The sequence below is a fragment of the Astyanax mexicanus genome, chromosome 4 (genome assembly GCF_023375975.1).
Source record: "Astyanax mexicanus isolate ESR-SI-001 chromosome 4, AstMex3_surface, whole genome shotgun sequence".
Lineage (NCBI taxonomy): Eukaryota > Metazoa > Chordata > Actinopteri > Characiformes > Acestrorhamphidae > Astyanax > Astyanax mexicanus.
In genome coordinates, this window is record NC_064411.1 from 4,259,552 (window position 1) to 4,277,170 (window position 17,619).

General features: G+C 36.1%; 4 protein-coding genes and 1 long non-coding RNA gene across 8 annotated transcripts in view; 3 read left to right on the forward strand and 2 right to left on the reverse strand.

Annotated features, from left to right (window-relative positions):
* The window catches only part of LOC125801378 (zinc finger protein 239-like), a 337,284-nt gene that overhangs the window by 211,557 nt on the left and 108,108 nt on the right, over positions 1-17,619 (reverse strand). The window lies entirely within an intron of this gene.
* Positions 1-17,619, forward strand: part of LOC111196713 (zinc finger protein 271-like) — a 237,921-nt gene that overhangs the window by 104,737 nt on the left and 115,565 nt on the right. The gene's annotated exons all lie outside the window — the stretch shown is intronic.
* LOC125801290 (zinc finger protein 239-like) overlaps positions 1-17,619 on the forward strand; it is a 311,844-nt gene that overhangs the window by 99,490 nt on the left and 194,735 nt on the right. The window lies entirely within an intron of this gene.
* The window catches only part of LOC125801376 (zinc finger protein 239-like), a 311,842-nt gene that overhangs the window by 99,488 nt on the left and 194,735 nt on the right, over positions 1-17,619 (forward strand). For 3 of the 4 annotated variants that reach the window (XR_007438681.1, XR_007438682.1, XM_049477996.1), the window contains exons 1-2: positions 14,016-14,066; positions 14,847-14,943. The exons of the other annotated variant lie outside the window; for it this stretch is intronic. The gene's annotated coding sequence lies outside the window, so the exon portion shown is untranslated. Of the gene's footprint in view, positions 1-14,015; positions 14,067-14,846; positions 14,944-17,619 lie in introns of those variants that run through there. 4 annotated transcript variants of the gene reach the window in all.
* The window catches only part of LOC125801615 (uncharacterized), a 168,493-nt gene that overhangs the window by 48,750 nt on the left and 102,124 nt on the right, over positions 1-17,619 (reverse strand). The window lies entirely within an intron of this gene.

Here is a 17,619-nt window from a genome sequence, read left to right on the forward strand (position 1 = left end):
GAGTCTGATGATTTTTTTGTGTGTTTTGCTAAATGAAATTTAGATTTTAAAAAAGTGTCTACTGGAATTAATGTCACAATTGGTGCTCTAACAGCGGCACTGACCTTTCCATAGTAATTAGTAAGTGCTATTTGTTGGGGTAGTTTAAAGTAGGGCTGGACCTGAATATTCGGGTATTGGGATATTCGCTCGTTGAGTAGGTATTCTGTTTTAAATTTTGGTATTGGGATATTCGTTTTTTTTTTTTCCTTTCCAGAGCTCCACCTCACTCTAACATTTCCGTTCAGGTTAATGGGGGTATAAGAGAGGCAAAATGCAGAGAAGCTCAGCTGTTTGAAAGCATTTCAAATTGAGTGTAGACAAGACAAAGGCAGTGTGCCAAATATGTGATATTTAACTAGCATATCATGGCGGCACATCAAGCTTGAGGAACTATCTAAATGCAGTAAGTATTATTTCTTGATGGTGTAAAAAAACAAGATTATTCCTGCTAGCAAACTTCTCTTCATAGTGTCTGCCATGTATTGCCATGATGAAGCTGCTTCTGTCTGACATTAAAAGTAATGTTATACATGATAGAAACTTGCAGGCTCTTCAAAACTGGTTTATATAATAAAATGTAAGGGGTAATGTGGCAACAGTAGGGGCTAAATAAGTTACAAAAAGCCTAGCCTACAAGAATGATGTCTGAATGAATGTCCTCTAATCTAATATAATTTAACATGGTTTAAAAATATAAAATAATTTATAAACAAATAAACTATTTTATATTGAGCTTATAGCCCAAGTGCAAAAACACAAAATCAGTAATATGGCTATGCACTGCACAACCATTAAACCCAAATAGACCAAGAACAGTAACATCATTTACAATGACTTTCCTCTACTCTAATGTAATTAACAGTGTTTAACAATATAAAATACTTTCTGAACAAACTTTTTTTTGTTGTTTTTAGGCAAATAGAAATTCACTGGGCCGGCTTGTGCAGTAGCGGCGCTCCTGGTCTGCGTATGCAGCGGAGAAGCCGTGGTGTGGGGCAGCAGAAATTCCGGGGTAAAAACTAAAAATAAATCTGGGGTGAAAACGTCTCATTGGTCAGAGCGTGCAGTGCAGTCCGAGCACGCAGCACGACAGAAGGAGATATAATGCACTCCATATATTCAGGACTGAAGTGGAATAAATGATACTGTACAGATATAATCTGTCTCTAGTAGATATTTAATGAGAAATAAGAACAGTGTGAATAAAAAAAACAGACGCCTATCACAGAACATTTTCTTGAGCCCGTCCCGGCCGAGGAAAGGGGTGGGAAATGTTTTTTTTTTTTTTTCGGGGCCGGGGGTCCGTGGAAAATTTTGTGTTCGATTAAGGGGGCAGTGAGTGAAATTTTCTTAAAAGTCTCTTACACTCTTGCCTTTAAAATATTTGCCGGAGAGCATGACATTATGATATTATTTTAGTTTTAATTAAGTATTGTGTATTGCATTTCTCTATTTGATGTAATACTCTAAGATAATTACTTACATAGCATATTGATGTTGCAGCATCTCAAACTCTAATATGTATAAAATTAGATGCTGTTCTCTTTAAAGGATTTAAATCAGTGTCGGCTGTTACCTGGACATCCTACTGCAGTGTGGGTGGAGAGGCTTTCTCTGAAGTTTAAATCAAGTTTTTTTCCCCATTTTCTTCCCAATTTACACAACCAATTACCCAACCCACTCATTAAGACTCCTCCCCCTATCACTAGTGATGCTCCAACACCAGGAGGGTGAAGAAGACGAGCACACGCCTCCTCCTGAAGCAGCATTGCGGAGTAGCATCACAGCGCTAACGCTCGGAGGAAAGCGCAGCGACTCGGTTCATCAGGACACTTGAAGAGGCTGCTTGTTCACTCTCTACTCCACTTAATCATTTGTTTAAAAAAGGTTTGAAAATAGACATAAAATGTCTATAAAAAGTTTTGGGGGACATTAAATGTTTTGATTTATATTCACAAAAATACTGATTTTAAAATGAAGCTCAGGAGAGCGTGATTTAATTTTTTATTCAGTAAATTGTTTTATTCTCTATATTTTTTTAATATATAGTTGCAGATTTAATTAAATATTTTTAATATTATTTTTATTAAAATTCATATTTTCAGTAATGTTTCCTATCAAATATGAAACCTTTTTATGTAATGCTTGAATAGACTTTCTCAAGATTTAGGCAGAAAATTGACAAAAAAAAAAAAAAGCTGGCTAATCAAGCTAACCTAACTACCCTTTTAGAGTAAATCCCATCCTGTTTAGATTATGTAGGACATATTATATTTTTGTCTGTAGGATTGACTGGCTTTCTAAGTGCTTGAGTATAGTGGCTACATAATTTGCTAACAGAACAACTCTTCCCTTGTGAAAAAGTTTACATGACTCATGCTAAAATAGGTCTGTACTTAAGCTGTGTTATTTTGGAACCACTAATTTGTACTTGATTTCTATGTGTTTATAATTTAAATTTATATAAATGCGCACTAAATTTATACTGAGTATACTACTTATGTTATTTCCGCCACTACTTAATACAATTTAAGTATATTTTTTGTACAGCTGAACATTAAAACCATATTAAAAGTGTGATTTAAGTGTGGATTTGATATCACACTCATTTTGAGGAGAGAACATAAACTGAACAATGAAAAGCTAGATATCTTATTACAAACATCAGCTGTTAAAGTTCTTTTACCTAAAATAAAATAAACACAACTAAAATAAACTTTCAAAGTAAAAGAGTTTTAACACACAAAATGAGCAACACAAAATTTGACTGAAGTAGTTTTATTATATGCCCCCCGGACACACTTATTAAAAGTGAAAATGTTTTACAAAGTAATACTAAGTATATATTTTATTAAGTACATCACTAGTACAAAATTAACACAGCCAAATAAAGTATATATTTCATCAACGTATACCGGAATACAGATTATATAGCTAAAATGTAGTATGTAGTATAAGCAGAAAAAGTATACTTTAATTATTCTGCATATAAAAGGGTTAGAAATGGTTTTGAGGTAGCTTAGCAAGCTAGACAGTACCATTGAATGAAGCCTCAAGCTACATATTAACTACCTTGTTTTATAGAACTATAACATGGTAATGGCTATAAAATGTTTTTCTGACCATTTTTTGAGTCTGGTTCAGCTGCATAATGTGAAGATCTGATTTAGCTTAGTTTCTAGGGATGTGGTACTTTTGTACTTTCCTGTGTGTCTGACTAGCTTTCAACATTTCTACTTGATTGGCATGAAAGAATGAATTTGAACTAATATGAAAAATCTACATTGTTTAAGTACTTTAAGTGTAATATTTTTTAGTGTTGGTTTAGTTATTGCAGGTTTTCTGTTATGTGTCTTTAAATTATAATTAAACTGTCAGGCTGAGTTGATATTAGCTAATATTTCTTTCTTTGCAGCTGCATGAAGAGTGTTTGAAAGAAATGAATCAAATATAAAAAGTGTAATATGCTGTGATGCCACATTCAGGAAATGTTGTGTAATTAATTATACACAGTTTGTTTTACTGCACTTTCCACACTTTATTTTCCTTTTTACTTTGTCTTAAAGGTGACATTAATCACACTCATGTTTATTTTACTTATTAAATTATGTAATTCAGTAATTACAATTATTACATTGAGTAATTCAGGGTTTAACAGTAAAACAGGTGAGCTGCTGATGGAATAAAACTTTTGCACAGTACTGTATAAAATAAAAATGCTAATGTGGAATGTGAAAAATATGCTCTGAAACTCACTTACAGTCCTCTCTCATCAACAACTTCCTGCAGCACAGAAGAGGAACAACCTTTTCTGTTCACTAAATCTTTGTAGTCATCTGAGGGGGCAGAACAGGAACGTGTTCCGTCCATCACTCCCATAATCTGAGGTAGACGGGAAGTTGCCTCAAATCTGCTTACCAGCTCCAGGGCTTCGTGTTCATTTGGAACTTTTATTAATTGTTTGATAGGAGACTGTACCATACCTTTACAAAAATAGATACACATTTCTTACTGTGCTTTTATGAAAGCCAAACTGGTTGGCGGTAACGCGATACTCGGCACATGAGCCTAATTTATACAGCGAAACAACAACATGTATAACTGCTGGAACAGAGGCTCTAATGGTATGTACTGCAGGGGTGAGAAAACTTTCCATTATATAAAAATAAAACTTTGTTAAATTAAATAATAATAATTTCCTTTTTTACACACTTTCCCTCAACTTCATACTCTGTATGGTCAGTTGTATTTATTTCTGTTTAGATTCTTTTCAGAAATGCATGAGTTATGTAACCATAATATAATAAATAGTTTGTATAATTCATCAAAGCTAAATCATCAAACTAAGCTACGTTTCACCCAATAGTACAGTTATACATAGTCAGTTAATCTATTTTGATATTTTTTGGTGGCATAAAACAAAAACATAACATGCTTTATATATATTTTTTTAAAGTGTGAAATTTTCCCTTACCCACTAGTTTGATACTACAATAAGCATAGTGACAATAAAAAGACAACAAGCAAAATGAGTCATTTTAAGAGAGAAAAGTTTATTAAATTCAAAAGAAAAAATGTTTATAAAAGGAGCTAACGCTGCCTCCAGCCGGTCTGACCGGAGTTCATCTCCCCTGTTATGAGAGCCTCTTCCCAGGCCGGTAATCACGTTCATCCCTGGCAGGGTATCTGCACATTTTTAAAGCTCAAATTTAATGACTTTTAAGACCTTTTTATTACCTCTGAAAAGAAGAAATAATACTACTGCTGTGGCAAAAAAAAATGACACACCAGGCGACAGTATACAAAAAAGTTTAACTGAATTAAAATAAGAAATTCAGTCCACCTAACAGAACATTACTGATTTTCTATTAGCAGAAATAATTTCAAATAATCAAATAAACATAAAAGTGCTCTGTTAAGAGAACTCGACAAAACAGCCTTTACAACTTTTTTACCAACAAACAGCAAAAATATGTAAGTTTGAAGTTTCAGCTTGTTCCGTACCGTTCAGCACCATACTTCTGCCAGAGATAATCTATAAAACATACAGTTGTTTGACTGTGTTTTTATATGTCTCTCATGTGTCGCAGCTCTGCAGTCTTCTTATTAATTTCACTAGTTAGTATTAATAACTGCTCTCTCTTTTCTGTTTTGCTCGTCTCCTTAGTGTGGGTGACTTTATCAGTTTGTTGGAGTTTCAATACTTATTAGCTTTCTTATTATTTTTTTATCTATATAAAACATTTAGTAGCAAAATATAGGCTATGACCTATGACCTGGGCTCTAGCTATCCTTTAAGAGAATAAAAGATCCTTGTGTTTAATCAATAGTAATTTGTGTTCTCCTGTGTTTGTTGTCCTCAGTTCTCCTGTTTTGTTTACCTCCCCATGTGCTCCTTGAGGCTTTGTTGTGTTATCCATTCGGGGCACAGTAATCGTGTCATATGATGATGATCCTGGGTTGGGAAGCTTCTTTGTTTTGATCAGTTCCACATATTTTACATTAGAGGGTCAAACTTCAACTGCTCTTTCAATGGCCGGCAATTTTGTTTAAGCCTCTGGTGGCCACTGAAAGGTAAAGGGAATACTGAGGATTTTGTTGCAGAACTGAAGTTCTCTCTTCTTGCTGGTGAACAGTTGAAGAAAGAGTGTAGGGCTCTGAGCACTTTCTCAATCTGCCACATCAGGAAACTACTCCTGAAAGAGTTCTCAGAGCGTATGGAGGACAGAGCTTCCTACAATTTCACATTGAGCTACTGAGCCACAGCAAATTGCTCACCATATTCTTTTTGTTGTATGAGCTCAACAAACTTCCAATTTACGTACTTGGAACAAGACTTCTGGCAATTATTTCTAGAGAGATAGAATCTCAAAAGTCTTTAATGTTTACTTCACCAGAGAAATCTATAGGAGGCTCTTCCATTTTACTGACTAATCCCATAAAGCAATATTCAGTATATAATCAGAAACATTGTTTATATCATTAGTAATGGATTTGCTGTGTAATTTGATTGCATTACTTTAAGTAACATTTGCTTAAATGCTAAGCGAAATACTACAACTGGGGGGTTGTATACACAAGCGAAACAGAAATATGAGTAACCCTGATTGGTCAAAGATTCAAAGTTCATGTACCCATAGAAAACTTTAGCAGAGCTTATAATTTTACCTCCATTTAGAGGGTTTTTACACCTTTAGTTTGTTTGTCTGATCTGGATCAGTTGGTGAGTTTGTTTATTTGGAGCGTTTCTCTCTTTGGTTTGGTTTGCTTTCACACAGGCATAAACCTAAACGCACCAATAAACCATGCGAGCACATCGTCTCCTCTGTTTGTTCGTAGCTGTGGTAATTAGCATTATGGTATTTGATAGCTGGGTCGAATCGAGACCGGATCACGTTCTCACCAAAAGGGAACTGCTCCAGTTCATTTGGGACGGAGATGATCTCTGTCCAGTTGTTTTGATCTGAACCTGAGTGTGATTACTGTTTTCACACCTGCTCAAATGAACCAGAGTCTGTTTTAACTGGAGCAAATATTGCTGGTGTGAAAACGCCCTTAAAGCTAGCAAGCTTTCCCAAACTCTGCCAACTGCAGTGTGCACCTGTAAACACAACACTGAAAAAGGGCATAAATTAAGAATTAAATTAATAAGTGTATTTATTTAACCCCCTCAATTACACTCAGCAGTCAGAATGTTACTTTAATAGTTTTAAAAACATTTTGTACCAATGTTACTTTTTGATCCAATAGTAATTCCTACTGTGATAAAAAAAAGAACAGTGGTAAACAGCTTGCTGAACACGTAATTAAATTTTTGATTTTTTTGCCAATTAAAATCACAGTGAAGTAAACACATCAAAACGTCATTTTCAATGTCAGAAATGCCTTAGGGAAAAAAACAAGTACAAAGAAAGGATACAATGGTTATCAGAATTATGCAGACCTATCTTCCAGTCTTGATTTGGAAAGATCATGCTGCACTTAAAGCAGCATTTGGAGTATGTAGAGATACGTAGTTAAAGAAGTTAGTTAATAACACCAACAAAACAACTCAAACCCTCTGAAACAACGTTAAAATGTGAATTGCACCCATATGGCATTTGAGCATCAAATTATTTGAAATGTCTTAATCTATTACTTTCTAGGAATGCTTTCATTTACTTGGAAAGCATGGAAATGGTCATGTAAACAAATGTCATGTTCAACCAAAACAAAAACAAATGTATCATTATGCAAAATGATGGCGATTATTTTTCTGAACACTGGAATGTTTTCTTCAGTGTCTGTGCAAACAAAGAGGCCAACATGATATTCAACTCCACAGTTAACCCAATTTGTGAGGGGGACAGAGGCCTGTGAATCAATGTGTAGATAAGAAGATATTTCGTCTTTAAATTCAAGTGTTTCAAGTACACTTTTTTGACTGGACTGGAAGCTTTTGAAATCAAGCATTCCCAATGATAAGCTTCTGCAAACTGGTCTTTCCGTGCAAGTGCTACTGTCAAATTCTAGTAGTTCTTCACACAATCTTTGAAAAATTTGACGCATAGACCAGATATGAAAGAGTGGTCCAATTTTCCGAATCCATCTGGGATAATGAACCATCAAATGATGTTTTGGAATCAGGTTCTTTCTCTGGGTACAGTTCTTTGAAGAGTTGTTGATGTTCAATAATATGATGCTTTAAATATACAGTCATCTCTTCAGTGATGGAGTATGAGAATACAGTGGTTATAATGTTCAGCAGTAAGAGCAACAAATGCCAATTTAAATAATCGTCTGGTACCAGGTCACCAAATATTAAAGGAATGTTTATCAAACACAGTGTTTGTGATGCATTTAACCCTATCCCATGTCCTCCAGATTCAAGATAATACCCAAGAATGCTATGCATGCCCAAGTTAGCACCAGTGTGCCACCTATGCAAATGAAACAGAAACCCCAGTAGTCTCTAATATTTTCAAGTCCTTCACAAGAGGTAGAACAGTAATAGCAGACGAATGTTCATTAATGTAGAATTCACCATGTGAGGGAGATTTCTACGGATAAAGTAAAGGCAGCCATCTTTATGTATCCTTTTTTTAACCTAGATGATTTTCACACTCAATCATCAAAGCACAATTGGATTTGGAGAGCAAACTAGTTTCTTAAAAATAAGATTATTTTTGAAGTAGCTTCCATCACAGAAGTCCTCATATTTATCAGACGGCTCATATTTGGAACATATCACAAATATTCTCATTCTTGAACATGAACCGGAGTGTTCCCAATAAAGGAACATGTATATGAACTCGACAACAACTGGAATTTGCTCATAGTTTATAATTCTGCTATTACGTCTGCTATCATACCTTACTCTTATACACAGGTTAACAGGCTGTACTATATTCCATTTTTCCCTGAAATATATTGATTATTTGTTCCATTTGCTATTGGAATTAAACTGGCTAAAGGGATTGTCCACCCTTTTAAAAAACTGTTGTATGGCTGATCTGGATGGATCGTCATCTGAGAGTAAGTTCAATACTTGTTCCTGAATATTAGCTTGCATATCCCCCACAAATTCCTCTAAATTCTCCACTGTAGAAAGAACTACAGTGTTTGGTACGCCACTTCCTTAAAGTTTGGCTATAATGGAGACACACATATCTTAATAATAATATATTATATACATATCCGATGACAATGTTTGGCAATCACACTAATATTGTATTCCAAAAAGGAGCCTTACTTTTGATACAGAAAGCAAGAGCAGTCAATTTTTTAATCAAGTAAACAACAAAATGTGTAGTGTGTAAGTTATTGTAAATTTTTATATTAATAATTCAGACTATCTTTTTCACTCACTCTACATTTAAAATATTTAGATCAGTAAAAATTATCTTGATCCATGAGAAGTAACACTATTAGACAACCACATGTGACCCTCATAATCCAAATTCATGTAAACAAATAAAACATTACAAAACAGGTAAACAGATTTGTATTCTCACTCATTCATAAATCACTGCAGTGTCTGTGTTCCACCAGCAGATGGCCTCCAAGCTCCACCAAAAAACATCTCCTCTAGAAATCTGATCAGGAGCAGATAATGGAAGCTGCTGAATAAAATCATCTCAACAAACAAACAAAAGAAAAAGTTAATGTAAGAATTTACTGTATCTGGACCTGTAATATATTCACGCACTTGTTTGAACACACCACACAAAGCTGACAAAACAACAAGTCACAAGATTATTACACAAAAAAATAAGTATTACATAGAAAACTATTACATTAAAAATCCACACAAATTAAAAATATTTTTCTCTATTTTGCTTTGAATGTCCACATACTCTGCTGTAAGTTTACTGTAATATTCATGTTGTTCACTATTTAATTTTTCACATTTATGTACCAGAAACATTTTAATCTGACTTTTAACAAGTATCCCATAATTTTGCATTAGAATGGGTTTAAACTTCCACGTCTTTAGTTCTTCTGATTTTTAGTAATATTTTTAGGCACTGTGTGTTTCCCTTCCAGAACCCCCGTTGTTCTCTGATTCCCAGATTTAATTTTACATGAGTTCAGTTCTATAATTTAGGACCTTTATATCTTTAGTAACATATATTCTATCAATGCAATGCAATGCAATCTAGCAATACTTTTACATTTTTGATAAGGTAATAAAAAAAATGAAATGCTTCCTTGTATCTTTTACAAATTTTGCACCTTGTTTTTCAAGACCCTGGTGAATCAGGAAATGTAGAACATGACTGATTTTTCATCACCAGCTTCCATACACACACTGTAAAATCCAAAAATAACAGGGTTTTTTTTTTTTTTTTTACATTTTTGTCAGCATTTGATGTTCTCAACCGGAACTTAAATAATGGAAATAAAAGACTGGAGGTGAATTATTGTTTCAGTTCAGTTTAAACCCTGATTTATCATTGTGCTCTATGTAAAACTTAAGATACAATGATTTAGAGTGTAGTTGGTGCAAATCGCATGAAAATTAGCATAAAATTGCATCTGCATAAAGGGGTTATCGTCATTTTCTTTTGATTGTGGGAACTGTCCTTCATATTTCTCCACTTTCTGATGATTCGCTTGACCAGTCGCTTTCATCTGAACTTCCATCTGAATTTGATTCTTCACCCTCTTCATAAAGCTCCTCTTAAGACACTTATTTTTTCCGCTTCTCCACTCTGGACTGATTTAGACACTTGCTCTTCCTCTATGATCTTGATAGTGTTGATGATCGTACCTTGAACTTGCACCTGTCCTGTCTCTATCTCTGTAGATGCCCCGGATTCTGTGCGTTTTAGATCACTTGGTCTTGGAACTAGTCTTTGCTTTAATTTGTTGGCGTAGGATTTAGGGCGTGTGAAATAGTTGTGTCCCAAGTCTGAACACAAAGTACAAATGTCAGCGTTGTCTCATTCCACTCTAGTCTTAGAAAGGAACCACAGGTTATTTGTTTAATCCGCACTTCACTCCAGCAGCCACAATGAACAGAAACACAGACTGCTGTTAGGCTCCGCCTCCAAATGAGTGAACGTACACAAGGCAGTGATAACCAATCAAAATAATAATTTAACCAAATGATCTACAGTATCTTTACGTAGTTTCACTTGATGCTTCATACCACGTTCCACGATTATCCACTGGTTTAACTGCAGGCTTCAGAATATCACAGCAATGTTTTAAATATAGCTCAGTGTCATAATCAGAGATGTGTCCAGTCCAGAATTTTACAAGTGTCTTTACATCCATGCTGGTAGAGGAATTTTTTTTTCCAGTTTTGCTGGTTGGTAGAGTAAAGTTGAGGGAGAACATGGAGAGCTTTCTCCTGCATTAAAGCAGATCTCAAACTCTCTTCGATTAGACAGACTTATGAAGTAGTAGATGTCTCACAAGGTAATGAGACTGAAGACTGAAAGAGGAGCTCACAGACATGATCACGGCTGGGTGCTTCTCCTGATCCAGAATCTGATGAAGCGGTCGCTGTTGGCTCTGCGTGACGTTAAGTTCTCTAAAAAGTGTCATTTTAATAACTCGATCTTGAGCTGTGTAAACATTATGAATTATACATTTTATTGTTGTTATATAAAAAAACAATCAACATAGATTAGCCTTCCGCGAATCAATTATCTGTAATTATTATTTTAAACAATTGATTATAGAATAATAAATCAGTTCCATCAGCTTTACACATTTCTCCAATAGAAAAGAAAGAATAAACATCATCCCACATTTTTGGGGGGATTTTCTATATCTTCATATGTATTTAGTTTCATTTCCTGCACTGTAAACCCAGAAGTTGTTTGAACTCAAATAAATTAAGTCTGTTTTACACAAAATTGGAGATTTCTAAACAATACTCAACTTTTTTGAGTTGTGGGCACATATATACATTAAAACTGAGATCTTTGAGTTGAACCAACTCATAATAACTGAGTTTAGTCTGTTGCCATTAACAGCTTCTTTTCCATTGGCTTCTGTCACAATCTATTTGCATACTGGGTGTGTCCAACAGTTACTGACACTCACCATCAGTGTGTAGTGATTCACCCGGGGCTACCTTAGGTAAACTTGTAGATCACAGATTATTATTAAATACTTGCTCTCTGTGTTGTAGCTGTAGAACAAGCATCATTTACTGAGCTGCAGTAACTCTGTGTTCTCTCTGTGCTCTCAGTACTTTTAATTCTTTACTGTTTTCTTTCATCTACTTTTCTATGTGTATTTAAAACAAATAGTTGAATGAAACCAGAAAGAAGACTAAATACAAGTTCAGGAAAATATTAATTTAAAATATGTTTGTGTATGTATTTGTTAAGTTCACTGTACTTAAAAAATATTTTACATGAACTTAAAATTTATTAGGTAATCGGTTACGACAAAAGTTTTGAGTTCAGTCAACTTATCGGGTTTTACAGTGTGTAAACACAACACACCAAATCTCTACTTTTTTTTTATTAAACTAAATTTCTCATTCCTGTTCTTTTTATACTGAATCCCACAACACTGCATAGTGCAATATTAAGTCAGACAGAAGACATAAAGAAATGTTTATTACTTTTACTTTTTCTTAGTGTACTGTTCATTCTGCTTCTAACCTCCTTTTTTAGGTTTACTCTTCCGTTTCTTTTCGTTGGATGCAGCAGCCCCTGTGCGTATGTATGGTGGTAGATCTGGTCATAGATGGAAGGAGAGGTGATGAAGAAGGAGGAGGAACTTGGTTTGCTTGTGTTTCGGCTGCTGCAGACTCGTACTCCTCGCTGCTGTCTCCTTCAGACGAGGTGCTGGTGTTCGGATTTCCTCCGTCTGTCTCTCCGCTGCTGCAGCTGCTTCCGCTGCTACTTAAATCTTCATGATGACTCATTTCCATCCTCTACTCTTTCACTTCCATTGTAGAGAGCTTCACTTGGACCTGGTTCCTCCACTGCGTCTGGTTCAACTCGGTTTGGGTGACTGATCGTTGGACGTGTTGTTAGAGGGATTTAATTTCTTCAGAAACTACTTCCTCTTTTTTATTTCCACTTACTGTCCACACAGTCACCATTATTAAAATACACACCTAAAATTTGTATTTGCTCTTTATCTGGAACATCGACTCTGAACTTCTTTCTTTGATCCCCAATCCACACACATTCAGATTTAGCCATATTAAGCTTTGCACCAGAAAGTTTTATATTAAATGTATAATATTCCATTATAATGTCTAAGTCTTTTTTTGTTTTAATAAAAACTGTAATATCATCTGTATAAGCTGTGATTTTAACTAAATAATCTCCTCTTTTAATACCTTGTATTCTTTCATCATTATGGCTAGAACGTAAATGGCAGAACTCAGAGGATAATCTTGTTTTATTCCTCCTATCGGCCTCGGTTTTTGCTCCACTCATCCATCAAGTTATTCTGAGTTAAAGTTTGTTGAATTTTTAAGAGTGCAGGTACGTAACAGTTTTAGATTTTATCCTGACGTTTTTTTTTTTTTTTATCTGACTTCATGATCAACATTCAACGTGAAATGAATTTCTATTGACGTTGGTGATCAGCTGGATAGTGAGGGTTTTATCCTCCAGTTAGACCAGGAGCTCACCACTCACCCTGCTACTCCTACCATGTCCAACTGTTAGTCCTCATTTACTTGTTTTTATTAAAAATATAACTTTATGAAATGTGATTGTAACATTAACACCATGTGAGCATTTTTTTGGTTTTACTGAAAATTGTGAAAAAAATTTTAATCCTATGAATGCTCTGTAAGTTCATATAAATCAGCAATTTCTGAACAATATCACCACAGTTTTTGACATGTTTTTCTATAATTTACATATATTTGACACACTGGACCAAAAAAAATCCATGTGATGTCAACCACCCTTATATAAAATGCAGAACATCTCAAAGACACTAGATGGAGGCAGTGCTCCTTTCTCCCAGCATTATTATCACAGTGCACACAAATGCAGTATAGTCACGTCAGAGTATAAAATTAACCAACTGTTTTTTATTTTAAAAAATGTATTTAAGAGGTAAATGAAATTATTTAGTGATTTTTGTTTCTAAATAGCTTATTATTATTTTTTTGTTTTGTTTTGTTTTGTTTGTCATTTACCATTATGTAACCCTTAAATAAGTAATGACAGTGAGCTCAGGCTGTTTAATGCAGTCATAGAAAACAGAATCTTCTTGAAAAACTCATGAGAACGTTATAAAATGTGGGGCAGATCATGCGCAGTGCGGGGAGGAGCACTTTTGGACGGGTAGCAGAACTCGGCAGAACACCGGTCTGAAAACTGGTGGGGTTTACAGCTGTGTGGGAGAAACTTCAGACTCATGAATATTCAAACATTCCATTCAACCGTGTAATATGATTGGCTGACGAACAATGGCTCCGCCCTCCCAGCGTCTATTCGCTGAGAGATAGGGGCGGGGCTTAGAGGGAGAGCGGTGTGACGCAGTGAGGAGGAAGTGAAAGTAAGTTCAGTCTCCTCCATTAGAAGAGGACAGAAGCCCGGATTCACTCGGTAAGTTCAGAACTGAAGAGAATGTAGAACAGAACCGTGTAGCTTAAAGTCAGAACCGGTTCTAAAGGTTCCTCAGATCCAGAACCGGTTCTTTAAGCTCAGCTCAGTGTCCGATTCCACTGGAAGAACCAGGATCAGCATGGAGATCTGAACCGGGCCTGGATCAGACCTGGACCTGGTCTAGATCAGACCGGCTGGAGAACAATCAGCTGTAACAGATCAATAATGCTGTAAACTGAAGAGAAATGCGCAGATATAGATTGATATTTATTGATCACAGTGTAGTTTATGCTGTTTAAAGCGCATTACTGCTTAATGTGGACTTTGATCTGTTGGGGAGATAAAAACCGGAACTGCTATAAAGGCGTGTTTATATGCAGTAGCGCTGTTTAACCAGCAGGGGGAGCAACGGAGCTCAAGATCACGTGGTGTGTTAGTGTTTTTAATCCTGCTGTTTTATATTATACTTAAATAATCTCTCTATTCTGATTCAGTAACATAATAATAATATTATTAATAATAATAGAACAGTGTATATATTTATAATGTTGTGTAATGCAGTAATATTACTAATAATAATTAAATTATAATCATTATAATAACAGTAAATGTTTCTGTAATCTGTAGAATAATGTGTAATGAGGGTAAATCACACTGTTATGTATCGTTCTCTGTTTGTTTTGTTTTGTTAGTTTATCAGGTTTTGTTTAATGCAGTTCTGATGATAATGTCATTATTGTAAGAATAAAGGTTTTATTGTAACGGCTGATCTGTTCTCAGGGGTCGGTGTCGGCAGTGTTCAGCTGTGTGTGAATGAAGAAGAGTAAATGATGGATCTTCAGAACTCCAGCAGTGGAGGAGGACCTCCTGTCCTAAAGTGAGTAAATTAAGTGATGGGTTTAATATGTAAAGTAGTTTTGTATTGTAATGGTTTCAGCTCTAATCCTGGAGCTGTGATCTGCATATTTTACAGTTTTTAAATATTGAGAACAGAGTTTCTCCTGGACCAGAGTCAGAACCCTGTTTTGTATTTAAACACAGAGAAACGCTTAACAAACAGTAACAGTATTAGGTGGTTGCTGTAGTGATATGCTGTTGCTAGGTGGTTGCATATTTATGTTAAAAAATATGGTCCATATTTTTTAACATAAAAGTGACGATTTGCTCAAAATCTGGATCGGATTAGTCTGCAGTGAAAGTGATCTTTGGACCAGATCCATTGTGAGGATCCGTCTCAGATTTTACCACACGGGTTTACATTAGCATTAGAAATGAGGAAATCCTAGACTTCCGGTTGGGATCTGGCAAAGATGGCGGCGTAGATTTTTTCTCTCCCCCTCAGCTCTTTTAAACCGAATAATTTTTACCCTAAAACACCCCGGTGCAGGTTCGTGTACGGCCTCTGATAAAGTATGGAGTCCACAGAGAAAAGAGGTTCAGAAGAAAACGCCATGGAAATTGCATCTCCTTCTTCTAAAAGTGCGGCTAAGAAGGCTAGGCGGCAGCTAAAGCTATCCGAGGAGCAGGACACTCAGGTTCAGTATTTACAGTCGCTCAGCTCCTCGGTGGACAGCCTGAAACCGACCTTGTCGGAGCTTAGCATGGATGTTAAGGCTATTCGCAACGATATGGATAACTTCCGTACAAATCTTGTGAAAATTGAGTCTGAGATTTCCATGCTAACTGCTTCGCTAGCAAAGCTGGGCAAACGCACAGACATACTGCAAGCAGCTCAAAGACAAGACCGGGACGGGATTAAAGAGGCGAACGACGGTGTTTCGAAGCTACAGAAGCGGCTGGCAGAGCTGGAAGACCGCAGCCGGCGCTCGAATCTCCGTCTGGTCGGACTACCGGAGAATGAGGAAGGGGGCGACGCCGTCGCGTTTCTTCAGCGACAGCTCCCGGTTTGGTTTCCCTCGCTAGCGGGGAAAAGTTCGTTTGAGATTGAGAGAGCTCATCGAGTTTACTCTGGGCAGCCGAATTCGGATGGAAACAAACCGCGCACACTAATTTTCAAGCTGCTCCGCTACACCGACAGGCAAGAAATCTTAAAGGCTTACCGGCAGCCCGGTGCGCAGGTAACCCACGGCCGAACGCGCCTGCTTCTCTTCCCGGACTATTCCATCGACACAGCGGTCCGCCGCAAAGCCTTCCAGCCTGTGATCTCCTCGTTAAAAAGCAAGGGATTGCAACCCTTTTTACTCTACCCAGCGAAGATGAAGGTCCTGCATAACTCCCAAACGCATGTCTTCTCCTCTCCTGAGGAAGCCCAGCGTTTCGCTGATTCGGTCCACTCTGTCTCTGCTAACTCCAGTAACAGTGTAGTCTGATCTGGTAAAGTGGCCTTGTTTTTCTGGTGTGAATTTGATGGAAATAAGTGAGGGGTTTAATTGATATAACGCTCTTTTGTACCTGTTTGCTCCCGTTTGTCGGGCATTTTATATTGTTTATTCTTGGGGGTGATAAGCTATTATGTTCGGGCATCACTGCGATTTTTCGAGTGGCTCATATGTTGTTGAATTTATCACTGAGTACTTTTTATTATTACCTTTTTTGCATGTGTAAAAATTCTAATTTCGAGTTATTATGAATAGAGATGGGGGGGGGGGGGGTGCCTTTTTTGCGCGATTCCACCGAAGCTAGTTTCTCGTTTGTTTCTATTCCAGCTTTTGCAGGGCAGATGTTTATGCCCTGGCGTGCTGGTGTTCTGCCTGTTGGGCATTTTGATTTTGTTTTTGTTTTTTGTATATTTGGATTTTACAACACACACTACGAGCTATTTAACACTGGGGGGTATGATTTATTACAGTTTACTTGATTCCCATAGACCCATCATTATTAGTATTGATGACTTAGTACTCTTTACTATTTTTATGTTCTCTTGTATAATTATTATTGCTTTATTATAAATGGTCATTCAGTATAATATTATATCCTGGAATGTGAATGGTTGTAATACTCCTGTCAAACGTATTAAGTGTCTTGATTTTTTGTACCGTAAAGGGGCAGACATAGCTTTAATACAAGAAACTCATTTGAAGGCCAAAGATGTGTACAGATTGCAAAACAAATATTATAAAATTATTTCTAGCTCCTCATCCTCAAACAAAACAAAGGGAGTTTTAATTTTGGTAAAAAGGAAATTAAATATAACTGTAGAATTGGCTGGTGGGGACTCAGATGGTAGATGGTGTTTTGCAAGCATTATTTTAAATGATATTAAATGTTCTATTGTTTCTGTATATGCACCTAATATTTTTGACCCTGTATTTTTTGCATGCTTAAAACTAAAGTTATTGCTTTTAGGGAATAGGCAGCTAATTGTGGGTGGGGATTTTAATTCTGTAATTGATCCTAAGATAGACAGAACAAGTAGTTCTGGGTATTCTGTCTCTAATTCTTCATCAGATAATTTAAACAGTTTTTTGTCAGATCTTAATTTATATGATCCTTGGCGTCTTAACCATCCAAAGGATAATAATTTTACCTTTTTTTCACCCCGTTATAAAACTTTCTCTAGACTTGATTATATCTTTATATCATCTGGTGCAAT